This window comes from Dermacentor variabilis, chromosome 11 (assembly GCF_050947875.1).
Source record: "Dermacentor variabilis isolate Ectoservices chromosome 11, ASM5094787v1, whole genome shotgun sequence".
NCBI classification, from domain to species: Eukaryota; Metazoa; Arthropoda; class Arachnida; order Ixodida; family Ixodidae; genus Dermacentor; species Dermacentor variabilis.
In genome coordinates this window covers 127,357,926-127,362,925 of record NC_134578.1, presented here as the reverse complement: position 1 = coordinate 127,362,925, position 5,000 = coordinate 127,357,926, and positions in this window count along the sequence as shown.

Below are 5,000 nucleotides of genomic sequence, written 5' to 3'. Positions count from 1 at the left end.
CCTGAGATTGCCTGAGATGTATAGCAGTTGCCTATAAAGTTTTCTGGGATTGTTCTGACATTTTTTATCCATTCGTAGGTAAAGCTATTTTTTCCCTCATTTTGCCATATTTTGTTCCATTTGTCCTTCACCAAAATATTGAGTTGTTTTTTAATAAATGGTTTGGTAGCCGGTAAATCTACGAACTCTCCTACTATACTAGCCTCTTTGGCTAATAAGTCCGCCATATCATTCCCTTTGTTGTTGTTATGTCCTTTGACGAATGATAGGGTTATTCTTTCCCGTGGTAGTCCTAAAAGTTTTTTCTTTATTTTAACTATAAGTGGGTTATTGTTTTTGGGATTTCGTAATGCTTGTAAGCACGAAAGACTGTCTGTGAGGATTTGGAATGTATAACTAGTTTCCTTTGATTCTATGTATTCTATTGCTTTTAATAGTGCTATCGCTTCACCCTCATAGTTCGAAGAATATTCTGGTAATTTGAACAATTTTGTTGTTAATGTTTCCCCTCTTGAATTATATGCAACATATGCTGCTCCTACTTTCTCTTCCATTTTAGAACCGTCTGTATATATTTTTATGTCCACGTCTTGCTCTTTGTCTGTGAATGGAAAGGACAAGTTTGTAGACGGGTGAAATTCCCACAGATCGTATTTTGATACGACTTCATTTTCGGTAAACACTGTATCTTTCCATAAGAAGTTTTTACCTTTTGCGAATATTTGATATGTTTCTATTTCCTTTTCTATTGTTAATGCTATTGGTGGGATGTTGGCTAATATGTTTAGAGAGTAATTCGATGTGGTTCTGTATGCTCTGGTTAGTAGGATTAGTGGTATTCTTTGAATTGCTTTAAGTTTTTTATTAATCTCGATCTTTTTACTGTACCAAACTGGAGAAGCGTAAACAATCATCCTCTCAATCCCTCTAGTATAAATAGTCTTTAATTGCTTCTGTTGAAGTCCCTTTCGCCCTGCAGTAAATTTACTTAGTTGGTAAGTTAAATGGGCTACTTTATCTTTAATGTATTGCATGTGAGGGATAAATGACATTTTTGAATCGAAAATAACGCCTAGTATTTTTAATTCCTTCGTCATTTTCAGTCTTTTTCCTCCAAGTTTTAAATGTGGTGCGTGACTATCATATTGTTTACCTATAATTATAAAGTTTGATTTTTCTGTATTGAATTCAAGTCTCATTTCTTGTGCCCAGTTATTTATTTGGGTTAATACTTGATTGGCTTTGTCCTCTAGAGTTTTCCTTGCTTTTGCATTAAGTACAACTGTAATATCGTCTGCGAAGGCCATTACATACGTGTCTTGAATACTTTTAGCTTCTAATAATTTTGCCATCATCAGGTTCCACAAGAGGGGACTCAAAGGTGAACCCTGTGGGGATCCTGTCGTTAAATTTCTGTCTATTTTTACATTATCTTGATCATATCTTATTTTTCTGTTGGTTAGCACAGAGTGTATCATTGATCTTAAGTTATGTGGGCAATTGTATTCTTGAAGAATTTTAGTTACTATGTCCGCTCTAATACCGTTGAACGCATTCTTAATGTCTAATGAAATGATTATACTGCTATTTTTATCTATTTTATTCTTGTTTACTCTCTTTGTTAATTCAAGAAGGGCTGTTGTTGTCGAGGTATTGTGGCGAAAGCCAAATTGTTTTCTGTGTAGCTTATTATTTTTAAACAGGAAAAAATATAATCTGTCTTTAATTAGTTTTTCTAAAATCTTTCCCAAGATAGAATTAATAGCTATGGGCCTGTATTTACCTACTCCTATTTTCTCCTCGTTATTTGCTTTATTTATTAGAATTACCCTGGATGTTTTCCATTGTTTAGGGAAATGACCAAGTTTTAAACAGGCGTTAAATAGATTAACAAAATATGTCTTGTGTTTCTCGTATATTCTTTTTACAAATTCAGTTTGTAAATTGTCAGGTCCTGGTGCCACATCCTTACGTAAATTTTTTATCACAGAGTCCACTTCTAGGGTGGTGAAAAGCGGTTCAATGCTTCCGCTTTGTAGTATAGTTGTGTTTACTTCTGATTCTATTACCGGGTGGTCATTGCACTGATGATCTCTCTGTAACTGGTGTTCGAATTTGTTTTCGGCTTGGTCTGAATTCCTAGTAAATGTGCTTTCGTCTACTGGGTACAGTTTTCCTAAAATGTATTCCACTGTTTCTTGTAAGGTTTGAGTGTGTTCGCCATCTTCTTTTTCAATGCTGGATATAGTAATTTTCTTCTTTATCTTATTGTTAGCTATTTTATAAGGGAGGTTAAAAGGGTTTTTTGAGCTAGCTGAACAGAATGCTTCCCAGTTTAAGTCTTTCGCTTTGTTCAACATGTTGTTATATATGTCGTGTTCTGTATAGTATTCTTTTTTGTATGCTTCTCTGATCTCGCCTTTAGCTTTCTGATATCTTCTTCTCATTGCTCGTACTTTTTTTCTTTCTATTTCAAGCTCTGTTGTCCACCAAGCATTCATTTTGTTTTTAGAAGGTGTTAATTTTTTTGTATATTTTATTTCTAGATTATTTAGCTTTGAGTAGAATATGTCGAGACTGTTCTCTACTTCTTCTATACTCCTAAATTCATTGTTGTTTGCGAACCATTGGTCTTCTAATATTGCGTCCAAAATCTTTTTCCTTCCTTTAAGAGTAATTCCATGTTTTTCCTCTTCCGGGTTGTGTCCTACCTGTATTTCAATTTTTATATATCTGTGATCACTGTTGTTAAAGTCTTTTAGAACTTCCCATCTAGTAATGTCAGACCCGAGTAGATTGTTTACAATTGATAAGTCAATCCAACCTTTTGCCCTTGATGTTTTAAATGTTGGGGGAGAGTTACTATCATTTAAGACTATTAAATTATTCCTAATTACTAATTCTAGAATGTTTTCCCCTCTTGTATCATTTATTTTGCTTCCCCATGTAGTGTTTTTGGCGTTAAAGTCACCGGTTATTAAAAGTTCTGTATATTGAATAGAGTTTAACAGATTTTCTAGCCTTGATAAATATTGGAAATTATCCGCATTAGGTGGCCAGTAACAATTAAGTAATAAGATGTCTTTGCTTTTGAACTTTATTCTTATTGCTATTATGTTTTGTTCTACTAAAATAGGGAAAGTAAGTATTTCTTTATTGTGGATTATTATTGCTACTTTCGGTTTAACGTTATGTGCTATTATCTTATGTTTCATAGGGAATCCGATTATTTTATTTGCTAATGCATACGGTTCTTGTACTGCGGAAATATCTTGTTTATATTCTTCTTGATAAAATTTTAATGATTCTAATGCTTTATATGCCCGTGCTAAATTTACTTGTATTATATCTAATGTGCCTGATCTATGATGTGTTGGAAGTTTGTTGTTGTTAGAAGCGTTAGAAGCCATGTTTGCTGTAGAGGTTTTAGATTAGGCGTGCCATGATTCTATTTTTCTCTATTTGAATTTTCGAGAGATAACTTGGACACTCCCAAGACATCATAGAATGGTTAAATTCTTGAATTCCCTCACCTTGGCATATTCTGCACAGGGGGTCGTCCTCGCAGTCGTTGTTTTGGTGTCCTCTTTGGCTGCAGTTGGTACAGTGAGTAGGCCTGTCGCATTCAAACGCAGTGTGCCCATGAGAGGCACACCTGGTGCACCTAGGAAAGAATACGTAGTCGAAGATAGGGCATCTCGACCAGCCAATGTTCAAACACTTTCTCTTTCCAACAGCGGAAACACCGTTACGATTTAGTCCGAAAACGACTGTCATTCCTTGTCTACCCTTCCATGTCCTTTTGATTTCCATGTCGTCTGGAATGCATGACAGGTGATTTTGTTTGATTACTTTTTCTGGTAAGGTTTCCAGGTCAGTGTCTTCATCGATTCCAATGACCTTGATTTGGAGTCGATTTTCTTTTGGGAGCTTTGTAGTCAGGTTTTTGAGGTCTTTGTCTTTCTCAAAGTGAGTAAGAAGCTTACTGGAAGCTTCTTTTGATGATGTTGTGACGACAACACCCTCTCGTCCGTTTCTCATTGTTGCATCCTGTAACCCAAGTGTCACAGGGTCAACTTTTCTTTTGATGAGGGCAGCTACTTCATTCTTGTGCAATGTCCCAGATGAGACGACCAGCGCATAGGTCTGTTTTGGGTTTATGTCTGTTGACAAACTTTCTTCTCTTCCTGTTGATTGCTCCTCTGTTCTTGAGATTCTTTCCTCCGAGGACTTGCGTTCAAGCTCTTCGATCCTTCCTTTCTGGTAGGCGATCTCTTGAGCTTGCTCCATGATGAGTGTTTTCATCTTGGACTGCTCCGTCAAGATCGTTTCGATCATCTGAGTGACTTTTTCATCTCCACCCGTTAAGGTGGAGATTCTGAGTAGTGCTTTCATTGTTGCTTTATCTGACTTTGAAAGTCTTGAAAGGGTTGTGCTTTTATCCCCTTTGCTTATTACCATTGAGCTCTGGGACGCTCTGTCGTCTTCGAGGGTGACTTCCGATTTTTGTTCTTGATTCCCCTCACTTTTGTCTTGGTGCTCATTTTCGTCGTTCGGTGTGGTTTCCTCTGGGATACCATCTTGCTGTTCAGTTTCGTCAATGTCTTGGCATTGCTTTTGTCTTAGTTCCTGGTGACGTTCTTTTGGTTGTATGTGCTCGGTCACTTCATTTTCCTTGCTAGGTTGTTCATCCTCCGGTACCTCCCCTGGAACCTTGTCCTCTTGGGATGTCGTTTTTTCCTTTGGTTTCTTTTTGTTTGTCTTCATTTTCTTTGAACTGCCGGTCTGGTTTTTCTCCGACGTGTACTCTCCAAGTGAAGTGGGGCGGAACGTTTTTGACATGGGCCCTAAAACAGAGCTGCCAACTGGACGCGTTCCGCGGGCTTCTTCACTTTTAGATGTGTCAGATTTCCTTTCTTCCTTGCCTCTGAACATTTTGAAGTTTCCTAGCTTTGACAGCTGTCACCTGCTTGGAAATTCTTCTCTTCACTCAAAAGAGG